Source organism: Rhynchophorus ferrugineus, unplaced genomic scaffold (genome assembly GCF_030347505.1).
Source record: "Rhynchophorus ferrugineus isolate W39M unplaced genomic scaffold, kcgeb_rfMv2 rfM9, whole genome shotgun sequence".
Classification (NCBI taxonomy): domain Eukaryota; kingdom Metazoa; phylum Arthropoda; class Insecta; order Coleoptera; family Curculionidae; genus Rhynchophorus; species Rhynchophorus ferrugineus.
The window spans coordinates 42,711,702-42,738,541 of record NW_027472588.1 but is presented as its reverse complement, the minus strand read 5'-3'; the positions used below and the strand labels follow the sequence as shown (position 1 = coordinate 42,738,541).

The following is a 26,840-nucleotide window of genomic DNA, read 5'->3' as shown; positions in this document are numbered from 1 at the left end:
TAAACTTTTGTAAACATCCAAAGAAACTTTAAATTCATTTGATTTTACTGTAATTACAAAATTGAAAATAAATAAAAATTCTTGTTTTACATCTGGTGGATGGCAACAAATCACACATAAATCAAGAACCTTATTCACTATATACAATTGCTAATTTTTGCAAATTAATGACAATAATTGACAATTGATGGTAGTAAGACATATTACCAAAACTTTATTGATGTATGAGATGATGATGTATCAGATGCCAATACGATTGACTGTAAAAATCTATTGATAATTCTTCTGGAGTTGATTTACCACACAATTGAGCATGTTCGAAAATTAATATAACTATTGATATTCCTATTAATTCATATATTGGATAGTAGATAAAGGATATATTATAAAACGCTATTATGAATTGCTACTCCTATTCCCATGTTTTAATTTAGCACCTCTGTGTCCTTGTTTAATTTTAAGGAGACTGTCTGAAAATATAGGTTGTGAACCTCAACAAACTGCTTTTGTAACATTCATTTCGGTTTATAAATCAAGTTCTAATGAAAATGTTTGACTACGTTTAGGCTTTTTTTTCAAAAATACATAAACATAATTTTTATTTCAGGTTTATAAACAAAATAAAGTAAAACCTACTAATATTTGATGTACTCCTTGATGTCCTAAACAATTTTATAGTTATAGCCATAATCAACTTTTTAACGATCAAGTTCGATATTTAATAGCCTTCACATGTTATCAACAGATAAAATCTGTAATTTGAATATTGAAGTTTAGACGAAAAGCATGTTTTCAAGAATCAGGGCTAATTTTAGTTCTGTTGCCTAGTTATTACATAATATTTATCCTTTTTTACGTCAACTGTTCCTATTTTTTGATTTCTATGTCTTTGTTGATTTCAAGTAACTTGAAAATGATACAATTCGATGTACTGTTGTATATCTAAGATGTTCTATGAACAATTATCTTTCAAGAGGGCTTCATATTGATTAAATATTACAAGATATATGTAATTTTTTAAAGTTTCACTTGTTCCTAAAACCATTGTATTCTGACAATAACAAAATACTTTTTTGTTAACAATAATATATTTACAATATTGTACTATGGATAATATTTTATGTATTAACCGCTAAATTACAATAGAAAAGAAATTGTATACAAAATCTAATAGTCAATATATTAAATAACATAAATAACATATATTTAATAACATAAAACAGTCGAAATGTATATTTAAAATTGTAACGACTGCTTTGTTACATCTGTCGCCCTTCATTAATTCATTTTATGCCTGTTTCCAAAACAAAATTCAAGAATGGTCGTATGCTAATTTTTATAGTTTTATAAGTTACACAATTTCTGATTATGTCACATAGCTTGAAAACTATCGATTCTAATTCAATTTAACATGGATTTTCGTTTCATTCACCTCAAAATACATATATTCTGAGAGATTTATCCTTATCCGAGATGTAAAAAATTTTGATACTTTTTCCATCAGTCGTGAAAATTTGCGATTTTTTGATATTTTCAATGTTTTTAGTTTTACGCCGAATCGAATGGTTGTATGCTAATTTTTATAGCAATTTTGGTTTTATAAGTTACACAATGAAAAGTATATTTTCAAAAAATTAATGAATTTCTGATTATGTCACATAGCTTGAAAACTATCGGTTCTAAGGCAATTTAACATGGATTTTCGTTTCATTCACCTCAAAATACATATATTCTGAGAGATTTATCCTTATCCGAGATGTAATAAATTTTGATACTTTTCCCATACATATAGTCGTGAAAATTTGCGATTTTTTGCCATTTTCAATGTTTTTGCTTTCATTTCTGTTTAAATAATCTCAGGATAATGAAAACTACAGGGATTATAAAGAATTTTACGCCGAATCGAATGGTTGTATGCTAATTTTTATAGCAGTTTTAGTTTTTAAGTTATACAGTGAAAAGCGTATTTTGAAAAAATTAATACATTTCTGATTATGTCACATATCTTGAAAACTATCGGTTCTAAGACAATTTAACATGGATTTTCGTTTCATTCACCTCAAAATACAGATATTCTGAGAGATTTATCCTTATCCGAGATGTAAATAATTTTGATACTTTTTCCATATATATAGTCGTGAAAATTTGCGATTTTTTGCCATTTTCAATGTTTTTGCTTTCATTTCTGTTTAAATAATCTCAGGATAATGAAAACTACAGGGATTATAAAGAATTTTACGCCGAATCGAATGGTTGTATGCTCATTTTAATAGCATTTTTAGTTTTCAAGTTATGCAATGAAAAGTGTATTTTCAAAAAATTAATGAATTTCCGATTATGTCACATAGCTTGAAAACTATCGGTTCTAATGCAATTTAACATGGATTTTCGTTTCATTCACCTCAAAATACATATATTCTGAGAGATTTATCCTTATCCGAGATGTAAAAAATTTTGATACTTTTTCCATACAGTCGTGAAAATTTGCGATTTGTTGCAATTTTCAATGTTTTTGCTTTCATTTCTGTTTAAATAATCTCAGGATAATGAAAACTACAGGGATTATAAAGAATTTTACGCCGAATCGAATGGTTGTATGCTAATTTTAATAGCATTTTTAGTTTTTAAGTTATACAATGAAAAGTGTATTTTCAAAAAATTAATGAATTTCCGATTATGTCACATAGCTTGAAAACTATCGGTTCTAACGCAATTTAATATGGACTTTCGTTTCATTCACCTCAAAATACATATATTCTGAAAGATTTATCCTTATCCGAGATGTAAAAAATTTTGATACTTTTTCCATACATATAGTCGTGAAAATTTGCGATTTTTTGCCATTTTCAATGTTTTTGCTTTCATTTCTGTTTAAATAATCCCAGGATAATGAAAACTACAGGGATTGTAAAGAATTTTACGCCGAATCGAATGGTTGTATGCTCATTTTAATAGCATTTTTAGTTTTCAAGTTATGCAATGAAAAGTGTATTTTCAAAAAATTAATGAATTTCCGATTATGTCACATAGCTTGAAAACTATCGGTTCTAACGCAATTTAATATGGACTTTCGTTTCATTCACCTCAAAATACATATATTCTGAGAGATTTATCCTTATCCGAGATGTAAAAAATTTTGATACTTTTTCCATACATATAGTCGTGAAAATTTGCGATTTTTTGCTATTTTCAATGTTTTTGCTTTCATTTCTGTTTAAATAATCTCAGGATAATGAAAACTACAGGGATTATAAAGAATTTTACGCCGAATCGAATGGTTGTATGCTAATTTTAATAGCATTTTTAGTTTTTAAGTTATACAATGAAAAGTGTATTTTCAAAAAATTAATGAATTTCCGATTATGTCACATAGCTTGAAAACTATCGGTTCTAACGCAATTTAATATGGATTTTCGTTTCATTCACCTCAAAATACATATATTCTGAGAGATTTATCCTTATCCGAGATGTAAATAATTTTGATACTTTTTCCATACATATAGTCGTGAAAATTTGCGATTTTTTGCTATTTTCAATGTTTTTGCTTTCATTTCTGTTTAAATAATCCCAGGATATTGAAAACTACAGGGATTGTAAAGAATTTTACGCCGAATCGAATGGTTGTATGCTCATTTTAATAGCATTTTTAGTTTTCAAGTTATGCAATGAAAAGTGTATTTTCAAAAAATTAATGAATTTCCGATTATGTCACATAGCTTGAAAACTATCGGTTCTAACGCAATTTAATATGGATTTTCGTTTCATTCACCTCAAAATACATATATTCTGAGAGATTTATCCTTATCCGAGATGTAAATAATTTTGATACTTTTTCCATACATATAGTCGTGAAAATTTGCGATTTTTTGCTATTTTCAATGTTTTTGCTTTCATTTCTGTTTAAATAATCTCAGGATAATGAAAACTACAGGGATTATAAAGAATTTTACGCCGAATCGAATGGTTGTATGCTAATTTTAATAGCATTTTTAGTTTTTAAGTTATACAATGAAAAGTGTATTTTCAAAAAATTAATGAATTTCCGATTATGTCACATAGCTTGAAAACTATCGGTTCTAACGCAATTTAATATGGACTTTCGTTTCATTCACCTCAAAATACATATATTCTGAAAGATTTATCCTTATCCGAGATGTAAAAAATTTTGATACTTTTTCCATACATATAGTCGTGAAAATTTGCGATTTTTTGCCATTTTCAATGTTTTTGCTTTCATTTCTGTTTAAATAATCCCAGGATAATGAAAACTACAGGGATTGTAAAGAATTTTACGCCGAATCGAATGGTTGTATGCTCATTTTAATAGCATTTTTAGTTTTCAAGTTATGCAATGAAAAGTGTATTTTCAAAAAATTAATGAATTTCCGATTATGTCACATAGCTTGAAAACTATCGGTTCTAACGCAATTTAATATGGACTTTCGTTTCATTCACCTCAAAATACATATATTCTGAGAGATTTATCCTTATCCGAGATGTAAAAAATTTTGATACTTTTTCCATACATATAGTCGTGAAAATTTGCGATTTTTTGCCATTTTCAATGTTTTTGCTTTCATTTCTGTTTAAATAATCCCAGGATATTGAAAACTACAGGGATTGTAAAGAATTTTACGCCGAATCGAATGGTTGTATGCTCATTTTAATAGCATTTTTAGTTTTCAAGTTATGCAATGAAAAGTGTATTTTCAAAAAATTAATGAATTTCCGATTATGTCACATAGCTTGAAAACTATCGGTTCTAACGCAATTTAATATGGATTTTCGTTTCATTCACCTCAAAATCCATATATTCTGAGAGATTTATCCTTATCCGAGATGTAAATAATTTTGATACTTTTTCCATATATATAGTCGTGAAAATTTGCGATTTTTTGCCATTTTCAATGTTTTTGCTTTCATTTCTGTTTAAATAATCCCAGGATAATGAAAACTACAGGGATTATAAAGAATTTTACGCCGAATCGAATGGTTGTATGCTCATTTTAATAGCATTTTTAGTTTTCAAGTTATGCAATGAAAAGTGTATTTTCAAAAAATTAATGAATTTCCGATTATGTCACATAGCTTGAAAACTATCGGTTCTAACGCAATTTAATATGGATTTTCGTTTCATTCACCTCAAAATACATATATTCTGAAAGATTTATCCTCATCCGAGATGTAAAAAATTTTGATACTTTTTCCATACATATAGTCGTGAAAATTTGCGATTTTTTGATAGCCAAATAGCGCATATTTTTTCAAAGACCTACGGATTTGCCAATCCCAAACAATCTCATTTTACAAAAAAAAATCAGTAGCTCTTTAAAATAAAGCATTATAATTCGCATATTTTAGTAAACAAGACTAGAAATAAAATTAGATCATCAAAGGAAAAGCGGGAATCTATGAAATATAATAAAATAGATTGCAAAACCAAAATAAAATCGGTTAAAATAGTGTAAATATAAACATGAAATTGTAGGAAAATTAGAATATATATTTTTTTATTATAACCCTTATATAAAGCAATAAGTATTAAAATAGTGATAACAGTGATTCAATAGTGATCTTTGGGGCTGCAAAATTTAGTTAAAAAAATTGTTTAAGTAAAATTTTACGAAAAATCAATTTTTATTTTGATATTTCTCGAAGAATTAAATCATATGTTAGTCTGTAATTTACACAATGCCAAGAATAATCGCTAACAACTACTAAAAGTATTTTCGGTTTACTAATAATAAAGGCTTTTCAATATTTTTAGTTGTTGTAAAGCATAACTATTGATACAATCGACCAGTGGGCTCATACTACGTGAAGTCTAACACAATGTCATTTTTTTTTAGTTCAGTGATCCTTGTTTAATTTATTTCAAGACCAAATATTTGTGCATTGTAATTAACAAGGTAATGAGAAATACGTTACGTAGCCTTAATTATATACTAATTATTATTTATTATATAACACCAAACAAAAGAAGTAGTAATCGAAAAAATAGATACAAATACGTAAGTTTAAAAAATTAATTTCTATAGTATGCCTAGTAGGATTTATTTTTGTATAAAATGCTCTCCAAATGTTCCAGTGGTTCCATCCATTCTTAGAGAGTGATTAACCGAAAATTGGTTATATTTGAACTGCTTTATATCTTTTAGTTTAATTTATATGATCTTATATATGAGAATACAATTCGTTCAAATAACATAATATTCTTCCAAGGCAATTTTTTCTTGACTTATAATAATTAACCATTAATAAGCATAATTATACTAAACTGGATATATAAACGACTTTATTACTGACAATTTAAAGATATTCTAACATTCTCCCTTATAAACCTTACTGCTTTATGAGAATATATAATAAGCAAATGCGTTAAAACTCATAACTAATATCTATATGACCATCCAATATTGTTTAATGCGTTTTTTGAAATGGTTTTATCGTTATGACCGCCATTCGGCGAAATAAAACTCAAATTTATTTGGCGCTTAATGGCTACCGAATGCAATCAACGGCGATAGCTTGTTTAACTTTTTATTTAAACAAAAACTATTTTAGTATATCTGGATTGCTGGTAATAACAACGAATCGTTCTAAATTAATGTCATTAAAAGTGTATTTATTCACTCAAAAGCAAATAAATCACTATATATAGAATATTATGACATTCTGACAGCGAATAGGGCCGTCAAAATTCTTGAAAGCAATAGTGAGAAGAGGTTATAACTATGACCTATAAACTATTGTGGCTGTAAAATTAACTGTAGTTTTTAGATGTACTATAATGATAAAATAAATTTTATTTAATACTATTTTTGTTCAATTATTAGATTTATATTAGAATTTTGTTGTATGTCAAAACCAAACTGAACTAAAACTCAAACTTAATGCGGGAACATTGTGACATTTTGACGTTATGTTACAAGTTTAGATGACGCATGTACAAAATAACTTTGAGTAGGCTATAGATGAAATCACAATATATTAAAATATAAGAAACTGAAAAAGAATTGTATCAAAAAATAAATACAAATATGAGCTATTACTTGTAAATTTTGACTATAACATATAACAAACAGTTAAAGTAATAGAAAAATATAAACGTTAAACTGAAATAATATTAAGTATACCATACACTACCATATTTTTGTTGTACATTCATATTGTAATAATCAGTAACATAAAGATGTAAAAATTATCACGTATTGTATTAAAAAAGTTTGTTTGAAATACTTCCTAGTACGTGCTGTTCATGGTGAGAGTTCCGTGACTAGACTGGGGATATTGTATATTCGGAATTTTCGTATTTTTAAAGGTGCTTTGTTAGACGTCAACAAAGAAACCCTCAAAGGATAATTCCTCATTGTTATATTGAGGCTTTATTTCACTTAAACAGCTGAATGTTTTTAATCATATGACACATACGTTCTTCTTCGTTGTTTAATGGGTATTTATTATATAAACTTTATTTATTGGTCCATTCTTGTGGATGCTCTATATTTATACAGTATGGTATTTTGTCAATGAGCCTTCAAATATCTTCAGAAAAATATGGTTCATCAAAATTAACAAACTCACTTTATATTTTTCTATTACTATTATTAATTTTTAAAAAAATATAGCCGACTTGGTGGCGTAGTGGTAAAGGGGATGAGACGGTCCTCCTACTGTTGCGATAGCCGCGGGTTCGAATCCTGCTGGGACATGGTCGTAAATGTATGTTTGTGATTGTTTAAAATTTGTGATTGTTCTAGGCAAGAGTGTAAAATCCGACAAGGAAATTGATCCCAGTCACGCCAGTAACCAGGCTGGGTAAGACCGGATGTCTTCTGGGATGATTTCTAAAGTTGGTCACCCGCCAGTCGGTAGGCTTAATGCTGAGGACCGTGGTTCGGAGCCCACGTTAAACTTTAGCCCAGTCCAGATAAACCCATAGTTGGTAAAAGAAGACGTTAAAATATATATAAAAAAATATAGCTTTTAAATTCACCGAATAAAAACACAGATTTATAAAGAGATTCATAAAGAGATTACAAAGACACTGCTATTGCTTCCTTAAAGGTTCCATCTAAGATCGTATTACCCGAATAAAACAACAAAACTATGACACTAGCTGTCCAGCAAACAATCAATATATGTTTTTGTTTGATGAATACCATACGTACCTCAAAATATTACGGGTTAATGATATCTAAAATCGGTTTATGTTTTCATCATGCCTCGCGAAGTATTTTTCACAACACAATATAAACTAGCACGTGCAGTGTACTCAAAATCAAGTAAACAATTAAAAGTATCATTAAAAATTATATTTTCACCGACAATATTTCAATTTACCAAAAAAAAAACATTTTTTAGTATCAATAATAAGCTGATAAATAATAAACGCCAAGAGAATTTTATATCGTTCGGGCTATAATTAAAAGAAATCGAAACAAACAAAAAACATTTCGTGTTTTATTGAATACTAACTAGTGCTAAATGAATTCTTCATAGTTCTCTGGGTAATTGTTCGATTTCTAATCGAGTTTGGGGTTTGGAGGTTAGAAAGAAATGATTAATGGTCCCGATACATCGATAACAAAAAAAAGAACCCAACCGCTCTATTAGAAGTTGTTGTAAAATAGTCAGGTGTGTTTAATTCGCATTACAATAAAATTATAGTGTTCCTACCAGTGTTAATTGTCGCGTGCAACAGGTATCTGAAAAGTTTTTAAAATCCGTATGTTATGCAAGCGTCAATAGAATTTCGGAGAACCTTTTATTACATTTTTATTAAAAACATTTGTCCCCGACCTACCACAGTAAAACACTTTTTTTTTTGGAAAAATTATATTTTTTATTCAACATAATTCCCTTTAAGGGTGACACATTGATTATAGCGACCCTCCAACTTTTCCATACCATTGTTGCAGTAGGATTTGACTTTTGCTTCGAAATAGGCCTCAGTTTCGGCGATCACCTCTTCATTCGACGAAAATTTCTTCCCAGCAGGCATTCTTTTGAGATCTGAGAACAGGAAATAGTCGCTAGCGGTCAGATCTGAAGAATACGGTGGATGAGGATGCAATTAGAAGCCCAATTCATGGATTTTTGCCATCGTTTTCACTGTCTTGTGACATGGTGCATTGTCTTGGTGAAGCAACACATTCTTTTTCTTCAAATATGGCCGTTTTTCGGCGATTTCGTCCTTCAAACGGTCCAATAACGCTATGTAATAGTCGCTGTTGATGGTCATACAGACGCCATAACCTTGCCAGCGGACTGTTGCGTTTTCCCACGCTTTAGAGCAGGTTCATCGTTGCAGTCTACTCGGATGACCGTCGATTGGACTTAGAAGTGAAATGATGGAGCCATGTTTCATCCTTTTACACATGTCGACACAAAAACTCGGGCTTATTACGCTTGATCATCTCCAAACACTGGACCGAATCATCAACTCGTCGTTGTTTTTGATCAAAACTGAGCTCGCGCGGCACCCAAATAGTACAGAGCTTTCCCATACCCAAATATTCATGAATGATATGATGTACACCTTCAGTTGCTATCTTTAGAGTGCCTGTTATTTCATTCAATTTCAATTTACGGTGATTCAAAATCATGGATTTTTTAAATGTTTTCGTCGGTAACAACCTCTTTTGGACGTCCACTGCGTTCACCGTCTTCGGTGCTCATTTCACCACGTTGAAACTTAGCATACTAATCCTTGATAGTTGATTTTCCTGGAGCAGTATCCGTAAACTCGGCATCAAGCCAAGTTTTTCCTTCAACTGTATTTTCCCCTTCCTTTTTATCCATTTTTTCACAATAATAAAAGTTGCTTCACTCAAAATGCTATAATTCACAAAGTAATGATCCGACAGCTGTCAAATTTATACACTAATCTTTTGACTAACTCTCAAACTAACTAAAACTGCATATGGATTTAATTCTAGTAGCGATAACTATGTGTCAGGCCGGGGACTTTTCAATTGACCTGTTACGTTCAGTGTATAATGGTACTGCAAAATGATATTGTATCATGTGAAATAACTGAGAGTGAGAGTCATGAAGAAGACATGAATGTAACAAAACGAATTTCGCGAATTTCATAACATAACTTATAACTATGAAATTATATATTTTATAACATTATTTATATAAAGAAAAACTACTTTTATATAAAGCTAAATATCAATTACAGCATATAGTTTTGAATTAGCTTCATTTTTTATACCTAATGCAGAGTAGCAGCGCATAACTTAATATAAATTACGTCCATCAAGAAGAAAAACAAAGAACCAAGGCTCCATACGTTCTCTAATAAAAAATAAATACTAAATTCGGTCGTAACAAGAAACAACGGTACGCAGAACGCGGGGATATGCGACCCCACGAAGAAAAAACACTGAAAAGCTCGTCTTTTATTATTTAGCAGAAGCTCGTCTGCGTTAAAGTGATACAGGGCCAGAGGATATTTCGGTCCCCGGTAACCGAATAAAAAAAATATGATATAAGTATAACGGGAAAAGAGCAAACAATGAAACAACGACTCTTTTCGGCCACGAAAGGGCTCTATATCAATTGAGCCATTGACGTGTTCGGGTCAGAGCGAAAAATCGATAGGTTTTTTCGCCCCATTGTTTTTATTTTTTTTTTGCGAGTACATTTAACGAGTCTGACTGAAATTTAACCAGTGCTGTGCGGCTCACAATAAAGATTCTCCGCTGTTCCAGACGTCGAAAAAATATATTTTCTGTTTTCTAAAGAAATACCACGGTTGTTGTAAAAATTAAAAGGATCTTATATAAACTATTACAGATAAATATACGAGAACAATACAATATATATACTAGTAAAACTGCTGCTGCCCTGCGAATGTACAAGCTGCCGCAGCTTCAGTATTTGTTTCTTTAGTTTGATTGGATTGTTGGTCGTTTGTTTTATTCCAGTGCAATTGAAAAAGAAACAGAACACGACAAAACTATTGCACGGTTAGGTAAAAAAATAATGAAAGAACGTCGTTGGAAGGAGAGTTTCGAAAAGGAAGAAAAGAATTCGAATTAGAATACAGACAAAATCTGGGACCAGGAAATAGTCGATGGTGGCCGATGGTTCACTCAAGATGCTATAATTCATAAACTAATGATCCGACAGCTGTCAAATTTATATACGCACCTTTCGAGGGCTAGAGCTAACTAAAAAATATATGGATTTAATTCTCGTAGCGCCATCTATGTGTCAGGCCAGGGACTTTTCAATTGACCTGTTATTAAGAAGCAAAAAAAACTTTTTCTTCGATATATTTACGTTCAGTTTGAATAAAATCCCGAATTTTGCCCGTCTGTTTGTGCTAGAGATGGGTATTTAACCTGCCATCAGAATGCTTTTGAGTGACTATGTTGAGATTTATTCTCCGTTTTTGTCCTCGTTTTCTCATCATCAACGACCCAGGATTCCTCTGTGGGTCGGCAGCTTTAGTTTTTACAATTTTTTTTGAATTTTCTTTTTCTTCCACACACAGTACGTAATCTATCGGTCGAATTTAAAAAAAATTACTTTGCTACTGTCCTGTAGAATGTAAAAACTGCTGGGGCTTAGTATTTTGTTTCTTTAGTTTCAACTTTTATTACTTTTTTCTGTATTGTGATGTAGTAGGAATTCAGATTTTAGGAAATTAACTTTGTTTTCCTTATATTTCGATTCAGTATTGATGAAATCTCGAATATGTTTATCCGTCGGTGATAGAAATGGATCACATTCATCTCTATATCTTTCCTTTCTAAATTGTGAGAGAAGAAAGAACGAAGATAATTGCTTGAAGCAGATACATTTACAAAAAAATAAGCTAGCTACGTTTGCAATGAAAAAATAATGTAATTATTATCAGTTATGTAAAAGTAGTTTTATAGCTTTGTTAAGTACGTATCTACAAATTTTAAAAGATCTTAGCAATTGTCTAAATAATACTATCCTCATAGTACACTATCTATCTATATCTATCTACTATCTATATACGCATAATAATATGAACTGCACTGATACAAAACGACATATTATCAGATAGTACGAAAACCTTGGTAACGTTGAGAGAAAGAGCATTAAATATCTTCATTACTGGAACAACTATCTCTATATTATAAATTGTTATTATACATAAAAATGTTAAAAGAGTGTAGTAATAGTGTTCTTCATACTGGTAACAGGAATGCTTTTATTCCTGGTGAATTAATGCTTTCCTCTAGATCCAAGGATGAATACTATGGAGAAATGAACTAAAAGATGTTTTACTGTGGTATATGACAAATACATTAGGAAGAATGTAGTCATTAAATCTAGTTTTATCAAGACAGATGTAAACAGGTAGTAACAGAACAAACTAAGAAGAAATATAGTGATATCAAAATGACTTTACAAGGAAACACTGCACCGAAGAAAACAAGAACCAAACGTAAAAAGTAAAAGTTTCTAATAAAAGTAAAATAAATTACTTGGATATACATTCGTTAATTAGGTGGATTAGGCCTCAAGGGGATACCACTATACAAGAAAAGACAGAACTCAGAACCTTACAGATGCTGTGGAAAAGTGTTCAATGTAAATATCATAAAACACAACCGTAACCTACAAACCATTATGGCTATATAATTAACTGTGCATCCATTATTATTCAACCAATTAATTTAATTAATTTATTCAGACTATAATTTTGTTATGTCAGATGCTATCTTATTTTGATCATACCCTGTATACTATATATTATAATATAAACAAACATGTAACGTTTGTCCAAAGAATGACAAGCCAAGCGTAGCGTCTGTTGGCTTCTTATATCGAACGAGCCATTAAGTTTACAAATCACTAAGATCTTTAAATAATTAAACCCTCAGGACGAAGGTTCTCACTGCCCGAACCCGAACGATAAACAAATGTACCCCGAAGCCCACTATTAACCGAAAGCATCTCCGTCAAAAGAGGAATTGTGCTTTCAGTGCTCTCGCTATTAGGGCCACCCTGGCCATAAATAACAAAACTACTTTTGCTCAAGGAATAGACCGACAATTGCCGACAGTAAATCCTTAACCCGGGACTCTGGAATGACCGCAAGGTAAATCGAAAATTGGCCGAACATTAATAAGGTTTCCTCGAAGAAAAAATCTGTCAGGACTTTTTCGTTCTCCGGGAAAGACGAAAATAAAAAACCCTATTTCTATATTTCTAGGTCTTGCTACGTCAAACGCCTTTTCAGGGAAAATTGAATTGAATACAATTAAACAGGCCTGCAAAAAATGTTTTCTAAAAACTTTTTAAACCAAGTTATATATACAAAATATATATATATAGTCTATACAAAATATCATTTTTAGGTACGGACCGATTTTTTTCACTAAAGCCTTAATATTAAGCGCTTATTTCTTGCAAATAATGCACACTGTTATTCTCTGTGACTCAACCAACCAAGTAAAATATACTTCTTCATTAAACCGCCCCCTTAGTCTTAACTCGCATTACGTAAGTTTTTAGAAGTAAAAGAAAGAAAACATATAATCAACAAAACGTCATTTATATACGTACAAACAAATCTAACCTACAAACTATTATTCTATGTTACTCTATGTACTAGAATGTTAAAATAAATTATATTTTATAACGTTATTTTTGTTTAATTATTTTACTTATATTAGTGTTTTGTCATGTCACAGTCAAAATAAATAAAACTTAAATTTGGTGCGGCAAGGTTGCATTATAAATATCTGTTTTATTGGAAGGACTATATCTAGTCTTTAAATTATTATAAAAACAAATTAATGGGAAACGACTACAAACAATCCAATCCAATACTAATAATTTAAAAAAATAAATACTTATATAAGTAAATATAAGCTTTCTTTTCAGATACCTTATATAATGCTAATTATTAATGTTGCATGAATGTAAAACTTTTATTGATATAAAGTTATTAACGAATATTATCCCAGAAATTTGATTTAAAAAGTCGTACTTACCACTAACGACATACTCTAAACGCGAACACTATTCTGACACTGACAACACACGAAAATATGGAACAAAACTAAACTAAAATCGTTCAATATTAAAATTAAATCTATTTTTAAGGCACACAACGAATAAACCGGCATTAAACGTTTCATCGTAAATGCGATGAATACCTTTTTTTACAGGCGACAATCCGACAAAAAAATCGCCACTTTTTTAACTCTCCTGAAAAGGGTCTATATAAAATTGTAGTGAGGCGTTTTCGATTGAAGTTTTTTAATAACGAGCCGCGAGTTAGTACGTCACATGTCGCCGCGGCATGCTTGAAAGTTTTTGTCGGAAAAGGATTATTATATAGTCGATTTTAATCTGGCCTTTTTTCAACTTTTAGTACAAAATGAGATATGTTTTTGGCATAGTGTGAGGTTAAAAAACAAATTATCGTATTTTTCCTATTGTTACTGGTGTTGTTTAGTTCTTCTTATTTAAAATTTAAATTATAAATGATATATTAATAACTAATACAAGTTTTTGCATGTATTCTGATCATTTGTCTCACTTTGTAGCATAATATGTTTGGTGTGGCATAATGTTAAGAGACAACTAAGCATAAATATTGTCGTATTTTTCGTATTTGTAGAGTTATTGGGTTGTACTTACTTAAAATTCAAATTGTACTTGTTTATTAATAACTAATTAAGTTTTCATTTTGTTTAATGTTCTTATTATTACAGTATATTCGGTGTTTGCAGGTATTTTAATCATTTTTCTTCTTGTGTTTTAAAACTTATAAAAACAATGCAATTTAGAAGATCATAAAAGCCAAACTGGCAGAGGAATATACATGGGATATTCAGGCGGAACAACGACCACATATATCCGACTCTAAGATATCCGTCTCGTGTCCAGTGACGTGATGTGTCCAGTGAAGTGTTTATATTCCAAGAGTCTCGTTTATATTAGAGTGGGCTTAAGCCGGCAATAAATATCCTTACAAAAACGTAGTAAAATCTGCAAAAACTTCCTATAATCCTCCCACGGGTCTATTTCTAGCACATCAAAACTATATTTTCCTTTCGTATTACTTTGAACGATGGCGTGATAACGTATTTATTAACGACGGAACCATAAGCAAACTTATAATTTTATTTATGGATGCGGTGTTTATATGTATGACTTGCCAGCTGTTACTCAAAGTTGCTTTTTTGTTTTTCTCGCACGAAGGTATTAGGATTTAATGAATGTGTGCGATAAAACGGCGCGAAGAAAGACCGGACGACTGAAAGCGGTCGAAAAAGTTTGCTAATAGGCCATTTATTATACCTGTCGTCGTTATAATAGATAATATATTATAAATAGGATATTTAATTTTAATTAACTCGCCATATTTTTATTAAAAGAGAAACAATGGAGGTTCCTGGTAAAAATTTTAAGGTTTCCTGCAATTTTTATACAAAAAAACTTACCCATTTTATATAAATTAATATACATATATACTTTTTATACTGATACTGTAATAGAAGCAATTACCAATACCTATAAAACTGAATTTCTGTCCGTTAATCTCGCTAAAACTTCAAGGACGTCTGGTCCGATTTGGGTAATTTTGGTTTTAAAATATTTGTGGAAGTCCGGGGAAAGTTTATATAGTGAGAAAATATGGAATAATTGCGAGGAAAATAGTAAAAACAACAATTTTCATTGCCGGATATATATTTTGTGACTTTGGCCGGTTGTTATTGTGACAAATTGTATAAAAAGGAAATTCATGTGTTGATAAAATATTGCTTTTTGAAGGGAAACAATAGGGTTGAAGCAAAAACTTGGCTCGATGCCGAGTTTCCAGACACTACCCCGAAAATGAAATGTCTTCGGTGAAATTAGCACCGAAGACGATGAACGCAGTGGACGCACAAAAGAGGTTATTACCGACGAAAACATTTAAAAAATCCACAAGATGATTTTGAATGACCGTAAATTGAAATTGAATGAAATAGCCGACAATCTAAACATATTAACTGATCGTGTACATCATATGATTCACGAATATTTGGGTAAGAAACAGCTCTGTGCAAAGTGGGTGCAGCGCGAGCTCATTTTTGACCAAAAACAACGACGAGTTGATGATTCGAAGCGGTATTTGAAGATAATCAAGCATAATAAACCCGAGTTTTTACGTCGATATTTGACAATGGATGCAACATGGCTCCATCATTTCACTCCACAGTCCAATCGACAGTCATCCAAGTGAACTGCACGCGATGAACCCGCTCCAAAATGTGGGTAAACGCAACAGTCGGCTGGCAAGTTTATGTCGTCTGTATTTTGGGATGCGCATGGAATAATTTTCATTAACTACCTTGAAAAAGGAAGGACCATCAACAGCGATTATTACATAACGTTATTGGACCTTTTGAAGGACGAAATCGCCGAAAAACGACCGCAGTTAAAGGAAAATAAAGTTCCGCTTCACCAAGACAATGTACCGTGTGAAAAATCCATTAATTGGGCTTCGAATTGCTTCCTCGTAGTCTCCAGATCAGCCCCCAGCGACTATTTTCTGTTCTCAGATCTCAAAAAATGCTCGCTGGGAAGAAATGTTCGTCGAATGAAGAGGTGATTGTCGAAACTGAGGCCTATATTGAAACAAAGAACAAATCGTACAACAAAAATGGTATGGTAAAAAATTGGAGGGTCGCTATAATCAGTGTATCACCCTTGAAGGGAATTATGTTGATTAAAAAAAACTAATTTTGCCAAAGAAATGTGTTTTACTATGGTAGGCCGGGGACTTTTCAATTGACCTGTTCTATACAGCCGAACATAGAACCTCCTTCGTTTTAGAAGTCGGTTAAAAATAAATATTTTACTGTTTAAAAACGTTTTGTTACCATACGCTATAAAGACAAATTTGAAAATAACCTATCGAAAAAAAACCATCATAATTTGACCTTAAAATAAAAAATTCAGCGTCTCCAATATGTATGCTAGTTTTCATCAACCTTCGTAAATAATTCTGCGGCTATTTCATTTATCGTCGACCGACAATATTTCAATAGCCCAATTAAACGAAAGCCCATTTTCCATATCTCAATTTCCCCCACGGTTACAATGTAACGGCGAATATTGTGCTTTCGATCTTGTCTATTCAACATCCTCTCTACTAATTAGCATTGTTCTTTGATGGTTTGGATCTCTCTTTCTATTTATATTTTCGTTCTGTGACACCAAGTGTTATCTTTACTGGAAACTTAATATTGTTCAGGATTACCTTCTTTGGGATAAAAAAAATTAAATTATGTCAAGAATACTTTTGTAATTATTATTTTCTCATAACATTATCTAAAAACTTTTCAATACCTGTTTGAGACTGAAGCATGTTCCGGAATGTCTTAAGGCTGCTCGAATAATTATGCTTAAAAAACCTGACAAACTGGTAGAACAAGTTGTTTGTATCAACGTTGTTTGAGAAACTGTTGTTAAAACGTATTGGACAATTAATAGAAACACCAGATTTCAAGTTTGCATTTCGAAATCAAAACTTTTGACCGAATATGGCATTTGGAATTAATCTACAAAATGAACAAATTGCTAGCGCGGAATTAGTGTCTACTCCTGCAGTCATATCTTTTCGAAAGAAAATTTAGTCTCGCATGAAAGGGTATCTCTCAAGACTTAAACCTATTTCGGCTGGAGTCCAACAGGTCAGTATCTTGGGACCACTCATATATCTGCTCTATACTGCAGATATCCCACCAATAAAATAAACACTACTTGGAACACTTGCCGATGATACAGCAGTTATCATTGTAAAAGATGTATCTATGTCAAAGGCTGTAGAAAAGTACAAGTAGCTGTTAACAAGATCTACAAATGAACTGAAGAAACTGGATAATATAATTTAATAGTTCCAAATCTGTCCATGTTAATAGTTGCGGCGAAATGACAGAAACCTAATTATAACACTTAACGGATGTCCGATTCCTCAAGCAGAAATACCTCGGCATACATCTCGATGGTAAGTGAAGTTAGAACCATCATGTTAGATAAAAAGCAGACCCGATTAGGCTCACAGTCAAGCGACTGTCGGAAGATACTCTCAAATTGACCTAAAATCGAAGAGATCAGTCAATTATGAAGTCAAATTGGATCAATGGGATGCGAATATGGGGTTGCACTAAAACATCACACCAACTGGTAATTCAACGAATCCAAAACAAAGTTCTACGATTAACTATCAATGCTTATCGCTACGTAACCAATGAGGAACTATTAACATATAACGATGACCTCAAAATCGAATGGATACACGTGATCCAAGATTTGAGCTTAAAATATGAAATAAGTTTGCTAAATCATAGCAACGTGGAAACGATACAGCTACTGGACAATACGCAGGATATCAGAAAAATCGTAATCGTAACCTTAGCTCAAGTAGTTTACATACTCGCATTGCTGGTGTATTAATACAAGTACAGCAGAATAGTAGTAATAAATTTACTTGTAAATTAAGATTGTACTAAACATATCTAATGTAAGATGTAATCAATAGAACAATATCTAAAAACTTAATTATTTATGCATTATAAAACGAACCAATATATACAAGGGGTGGTGGAAAAAAAACAACACCTGACAGGGTACCACAATTTACTTTTAAACAGCAGTAATTCCTGTTGTTGCAACGAAACATCCGTCAATTGCTTCATTGATGTTGGAGATGGGAATCTACCACTCACTATCTACTCTAAAATCAATTATATTGAGATCTAGCGATTGTACTGGCCAAGGAAGATGTCAAACTAAGACGAAACATTTTTCGCTATGTTTATTGGCAGATTATCGTTTTGAAATATGTCAGTGTTTGGCAGCAATGTGCTAGTCATAATAGGAACATCATCATTGAGATTGTCGATATATTCATTCGATATATATAGTGTTGGGGACTATCGACTGTTTCAGTCGTTATTTTTGGTTTGACTGATTTTGTTACTATTTACTATCGACTATTTCAGTTATATATTTTTAGTTACTATTTTTGGTTCTACTAGTTTCATTCAACGCATTACGCTTACGTAGATTTATATACAATATATAGTTTTATGATTTTTTTGATAGTTTGCTGATAAATGACAATATATTGTATATTAATATTATAGCACGATATTTTTCAAGATTGTTAATGTAATAGAATAAAAAGATTAAAATTGGAATGATAAATAGTAAAATACTCTTGACTGCTTTTATGGCAATAATGGGTAATATTTCGATTACTCCCTAGATTTTTGTTAAAAAATATTTCCGTTCAAAAATAAATAAATCATTAACTTTATTTAAAAAAGCTCTAGTAGTTATTGTGCGATCATTTTTAATTGTGTCATGGATTAGTTCTTTTTGTTCTATGATTGGTATATGTTCAGTTTTTATTTAGTATTTATGGTTATTGTACATCTTTAGTTTTTAGGTTTTGTTTAGGCTCCATTGTATTGTCTATATTTATTATAGTATTTTATTTTAAAATAACAATTAACATATTAAAATACGAATAAAACATTTGTGGAGTATTATTCCATTCCATAGAAAAATTCCATTCCTTTTTACGGATATACAGAACATTCAAATATAAAAGTAATTCTACTTCGTTTAAAATTAAATTATTAATTTAATGTTAATAGTATTTAGTAATTATTTTTTCCTTCTCTTTTTTTAAGTTAGTACGTGAAGGAATACGTATATATCCGTCTCGCTTATACTACCGTTGGGAAATATAAGCACAAATAAAATGAACTGCTGCAAGCCATTATCTCCTTTCCTCTCTCACAATTTATACAAGAAAGGGTTCGTACATTGTGTATTTGACTGCAAATAGTAATTACTATTTTTCGACTGATTTAACTCGATATTTCCCAACGCTAATATCAATCAATAATCATAATAAAACATCATGCAGGACTGAAGGAAGCAAGCAGGTCGGATCGTAGGTTTCTTTTGGGGTTCTCCATAACCGTTTATAGGAAACAATATAAAGGATGACTTATTAGACCATACCACATTCTCCTAATCATCGTATGCCCACGTTTTATAATCATTGAACTAATTTTTGTGTTTGTCTATTTCCTGTAGCTGCTTTATAATATTTTGATGCCAAATATCTATACAAAATTACTTAAAGGTCGTAATTAATTATTAAGTTATTTATTAATAACCTATTAATATTATTTTGCTTAGTAAGTAGGATTCATTCCGACTGTATTCTGTATATTTATAATGGATAATTCATTAATATTGATTTATATATTGGAAGAGCTGACGTGATAATTTATCATTGGCTTTTTAACACAATAATTAAATTACCCGTCGATCGATCTTGAATAAAACGGGTTTATATGAATATAATTTAAATGACTCGATATGAAATGCATAGACACACAATTGTCCGCAATCAGCGAATGCATTACACATGAAACGATCGTTATGCATTATATAGTACATCGACGATAAAAAGTACTTGGTTTGTCCCGTAGATATCATTTTTAATTTTAAAAAAAGATGGTGATATTATGGAAATGATTTAAAAACATTGAGTTAAGTGTAAGTTCTGGAAAAAAGTATCGCAAATGAAACTCTAAGGCCACAAAAGGTAGATTAAGGTGTTCATAGACCCATAGCTATAAACTATTGCAACTGGATACTATTTGAAGCATCACAATTCAAAGTATATCAATGGCGTGGTGAGTGAATACGTTCAGACATAGGGATATAATTTATACTAGAATAGATTTAAACCCTCAGTATCGTTTTGTACTCGCTATGCAACAATCGCCAATTCTTTTCGTAAATTAAACCAGTTTTTTTTAATAGAATAAAAGTTTTTGTGTTGTAAACCCTTCACACCTCATAACCGGTCAGTCGCTAGTATTCCGGGGTTATTTATCAACAAAAGAAGACAGGGTCACTTTGGATTGACAATCGTTCCACAGTTACTCGAAGCATTCCTCGGTGTAGTTAAATGGAGTTCTGGAAAAAAGTATCGCAAATGAAACTCTAAAGCCACAAAAGGTAGATTAAGGTGTTCATAGACCCCTAGCTATAAACTATTGCAACTGGATAATATTTGAAGCATCACAATTCAAAGTATATCAATGGCGTGGTGAGTGAATACGTTCAGACATAGGGATATGATTTATACTGGAATATATTTATATCCTCAGTATCGTTTTGTATTCGCGATTCAACAGTCGCCAATTCTTTTCGTAAATTAAACCAGTTTTTTTTAATAGAATAAAAGTTTTTGTGTTGTAAACTCTTCACACCCCATAACCGGGCCAGTCGCTAGTGTTCCGGGGTTATTTATCAACAAAAGAAGACAGAGTCACTTTGGATTGACAATCGTTCAACAGTTACTCGAATCATTTCTTCGCAAATAAAGCTGTAAGGCCACAAAAGGTGCTCAAAGACCCTTAGCTATAAACTATTACAATTAGGAACGCTTTGAAGAACAGCACTAGTTCTTGGTACAAGCACCACAGTTCAGGGTGTAAGGCGTGTCGAAATTGACCTGAACTAACATAGTCTATTAGAATTCGGACAGAAACATACAGTTCAATGTGTAAGGATGACACCAAAGACCAACTGAAATTGCTGTGAATTAACTTAATCTCCAAAGAAAAAGTCTTTCCAAGTCTCTCCATTCGTCATATTTACAAGATCTTAGACACATTGAAATTACACCTTAGTAGCTAATGTCTATTCAAAGTTTATTTGTATATGCGTCATTAAGATGTTTAATGTATGGCCTACCGCAAATTGTAAATTCGTTCTAGAATCAGACAATATTTTCCTTCTCGTTGTATTCTACTTAAAAAGAGACATAATGCTGTCTGATCAGTTCGAACACGTAAACGAATGAGCCTGTCAAAGTCGTCCAGTTCTCAGACATATGCAAAATTCTTGAAATCAATAGCAATAAAAGTCTATAACTCTAACCTATAAACTATTGTGGCTCTATAATTAACTGTAGTTTTTAGATGTACTATAATGTAAATTATATTTGATAACATTTTTGTTCAAGTATTTTATTTAGATTAGAATTTCGTAGTATGTGAAAGCCAAACTGAACTAAAACTCATAGTTGATTACAGCAATATTGCGACGTTTTGACGTCACAAATTTCGATGACGCATATACAAATAGACTTTAAATAGACTATATCATGTTATAACTCAGGAATATCATCGGTATGCATCAGGTAAGAACCAAGCTCACACTACGCTGCATCACCCCCACTATTATTTCCTTCAATTAACCCTGAAATAGATAGAACCTATCCAAAATATAAGTTTTTAACAATTCCGCAAACTACCTCGGAAACATTTTGTTTAATTTAAAATCAACTCTCTCATGTCACGCCTTATCTACACTTACAACCATAACCACAAGAAAAATTATGAATATTTGTTCTTATTATAATGGTGCACCAAAGAAAAATAAGAATTTAAAAATCAAATTTCTGATAATCTTCGCCATACCGAAATTATTTTCGTGACAGGCGTTATTTTCAACAATATTTTAACTTAGTTTAATAAGTCAACGATCTGAAATCCGATTTTATAATTCGTAATGTTTGAAATAGGTGATTAATCATCATTTAATTTTATATCAAACTCCATCGATGTTAATTAGAAAGCCATGTGTATTATAAGTTTGTGATTAATTAAATTAGTATACGAACTGTTAGTGTATGATTAGCGTATTAACCCTTAATGTGTTTCATACTGTATTAACACGATATAAAATATTAAAAAATAAAATAATAAACTCTAAATAAAATATATTATTAATAGTATTAATTATTATTAACAAAAATGATCATACTAATTTCTTGTGTTATGAAAATATATAACCAAATATTATTAATATAAATATAATTAAAACTTTTATTATATTACTATATAGTCGTATACAATATAGAACAACTTTTTATTCAAATTTTATTTTCAATTTGGTCGAAGTTAACATCAACAGAAATACTCAACACATAAATTTATTGGGCCATTAAAAATAATTACTATACTATAATATTACTTAAATAAACTAAATAATTAAACTTAAATAAAACTAAATAATCAGTTCTTGTACAATAAAAAAATGACGTTTAACGCGAACTAACATTTAAAATTTTTCTTTTCTGTTTTATTTTTTTATATATATTTTAAAAGTCTCCTTTTACCAACTATGAATTTATCTGGACTGGACCTAAAGTTTAACGTGGGCTCCGAACCACGGACCCAGCATTAAGCCTACCGACTAGCCAGTGACCAACTTTAGAAATCATCCCAGAAGACGTCCGGTCTTACCCAGCCCGGTTACTGGCGTGACTGGGATCATTTTCCTTGTCGGATTTTACAACGCTCTTTCCTAGAACAATCACATTTTTTTAACAATCACAAACATAAATTTACGATGATGTTCCAGTAGGAATTAAAAACAAACAAATATGTTTATATAAATATATTAAATGCTGTACTTAATGTTGTTAATCCTTATTACAGTTTAAAATATGTTTAACATTTTTTATCTTCTAACCTATACAAGTATAATAATATATTATATATGTATGTGAATAGAGTTCAATTTCTATTTATAATATATTATAATATTTCTAGTAATATATATTTTATGTATGTTACTTTCTTGTAAAAAAAATAGAAACGTCATAGAATTCATAAATGTTTAACTGATGTTTTAAATAATATAACAAACAACCGTAACAATTGGTGAACGTCGTTGATTATCTTCTTTCTAAATTTGTTTAAATCAGTTTATAATTTGTTTACAATAATATTTATATAAATACCATTAATAAATAATTAATATTTATTATTATTTGAATGTACCTATTATACGTATATATTTTTTGTTATTTTAACTCTTGTTTATGTGTTTTATTTATATAATTATTAACAAAAATTCATGTATTCTCATGGATTACTTCATTTCTACTTGGTTATTTTATTATTTAATTTTTTTTCGCAAAGTATTTAATGTATTTATAACGAAAATCAGACAGTATTGATCTTGATGGCGATCTAGAAATATGCAGGAAGTATTCTTGGTATGTCCAGTGTATCAAAATAAACAAAATCTATGTAGTATGTTGTAAAGTGATGATTGAATTTTTGGGTGGAGAAAGATCTGAATGGAGGGAAAGAAAATAAATGGGGGTAATAGAACTTTATTAGTTGTCTTAAATGTAAGTAGTCTAACGCTCACTGGTTGTTATATGACATTTGAGGCATAAACGCGTATATGACGTAGAACAGAAAGGACGTAAATCGGGCATATTGTTGTTTACCTTTTGTCAGCCACTCGACTGTCAAGACTGGCAATAACTGGTCGAATATGATGACGTGAGGGCTTACAAAAAAAAAACACACAGAACCAAAACTCAACACACGTCCCCCGGATACTGATGAGCGGCGACGGCCGATCGAAACGTCGGATATTCGATGGGATCGCGACAATCCCGGCACATTGCCGCCGTCCTCACACGACCATCATCGTGCCGATGGTGGCGCTATGGTACGTCACCGTTTTCAATAGCGTAACGTCCCCAGTTACGTCAGATACGACGGGCATCGTCGAACTGGCGGCTTAGGCGTCGCGGCGCCACGGCCGAGGGGTGGGACTGACGTCGCCCCACCACGCCGTTACCGAGCTGGTCGAAAAGTAGCGGCTCCGGAGCGGTCCGGGCGGTTTGGAAAGGTCCGTTCGTGCTTTCCGGGAAATGAGAATCGTTTTGTTTTCGACGGGGCCAAATAAATGCAGGAAAACGCACGAAAACATTTCTTGGAAATGGGAATTTGGCCGGATATTATCCGGATTACGCGGCACAACAAAAAACTATTATTTTTAATGTTTTCCTCACTTGGTTGCAGGTTAAAGCAACGAGGGAGGGTTCACATTTTCAGTAACTAAAATCTCATCAAGTCACGTCGCTATAACTCTGAAAATGAATCGAATTTTGAAAAATATTTTTGACAAAATGTTCCTAAAGATCTAAATTTCGAATAGTTGTCGAAAAAAACAAGCTCTTTATAGAGAAATTAGCTGGTAAAACACAAAAACAACCATATTTCATATTCAAATCCTCTACCCCTCATTACGCCACTCCCAGATATTTTTCACACCTTGTTAAACTAGTATCTCGTCACGGCTAAAGTAACAGAGGGAGGCTCACATTACCTCACGCCTCAACGGACAATTTTCACGAGAGATGCGTCAGAAAAGTGGGCTTCCTTCGCAGAAACGCCCGAATCTCTCACGAAAACGGTATAAAATGCGAAAGCCTCTTGGAGATCTGCCTCCGCTTCTCCCGCAGTTTTACGTGGAATTTAACGGTAACAGCTTCGACCCCATTCTTTACGATCATTTGATTTCGGCGGTAACAGCTTCTGTACGAAACAGGAGGGAAGAAATCATCGGCCTTGCCCGAGAAAACATCCATTTTGGACTGTGCCTGCGCGGCGATGGCGTAACGACGGATATTAAAAGGTAAATAAATTGCTGCCGCTGCCGTATGTATAGAATTCGGCTTTTATGAGGCCCGTTTTGTAAAACCGTCGAAAAAAAGCTTATTTTGAATTTCGGGTTAATTGTTTCTCTTTTTCCAATTTGAATTTGGAGTGAGTAACTTGTTTTGTGATATATTTAGAGTTATATGAAGGGGGGGACAAAGAAGTTTAATTTTATCCTAATACACAGCATTTAAACTCGTGTATCCTAGTCATATTTATTTAATGAAATCTTCAATAAGCATCTTCTGGTCGTTTATACCTCTCAGATCAAGTTAAAACATTGAAAATATATATATTTTGGGGTGAATCAAACGAGAATCTATGTTAAATTACATTAGAATTTAGATTTTTTAAGATTTGTGTATAGTATATAACTTAAATACTAGATTCAAATATATACATACTACAAAAATCATCATACAGCCATACTATCCAGCGTAGAATTGTTTATATTTCCTATAAATTATATTAAGTTGCGATATTTAGAAAAATAGAACACCAAAAAACTTGAAAATGGTAAAAATATCAAATTTACTACAGTTTACTTTAACTTATACAGTTTCGCTTCAACCATTGTGTTGTGTAGATGTCAAAATTTTATTGTGGATAGAAATACGCCACAAGAACGTGCGGAACTAGCGCTAAATCGCCAGCCAGATCTCGGGATTTAACAGCACCAGACTTTTTCTTATGGGGTTTTTAAAATCAAAAGTTTAATCAACATTTTAAGACAATATTTGTCACGAAATTGAAGAAATTCAGCGTCAGATGTTGCAGGATGTCATGAAGTTATAGGCAAACAGATATCTGCTAATTTTCTGAGAATATATAAAAATTGCAAAATTGTTTACAATTTGTTTACAAGCCCTGTACATTTCATTAACTTGTGATAAGTACAAAAACAATTACAGTAGAAACTTTGAAAACGGCAAAAATTTGTAAATTTTAATGATTATATATAAAATACGGAAAAAGTACCAAAATTTCTTATCTCCCGGATAATGATGAAACTATCAAACTACATATATTTTGACGCGAAAGAACCAAAAAACCATATTAAGTTGTTTTAGAATTTATATTTTTTAAGATATGTTACAAAAACTGATATCCACCCATTTTCAGAGAATACCCAATAAAATAATTATATTACTCAAAAACTAGATGTTATACAAAAATCACTATATTGTCATTCGATTCAGCGTGAAATTATTTATCCCCATAAATTTCATTAACCTGTAATTTTTTGAGACGAAATGATAACAAAAAATCTGATATTAGGAG

General features: G+C 31.4%; 1 long non-coding RNA gene across 2 annotated transcripts in view; it reads right to left on the bottom strand.

Moving 5' to 3' along the window:
- LOC143203054 (uncharacterized) overlaps positions 1 to 24,630 on the bottom strand; it is a 172,564-nt gene extending 147,934 nt beyond the window's left edge. For both annotated transcript variants that reach the window (XR_013007275.1, XR_013007276.1), the window contains exon 1: positions 24,338 to 24,630. This is a non-coding gene — a long non-coding RNA (uncharacterized LOC143203054). The remainder of the gene's footprint in view (positions 1 to 24,337) is intronic.
- Between the last annotated feature and the right edge of the window lie 2,210 nt (positions 24,631 to 26,840).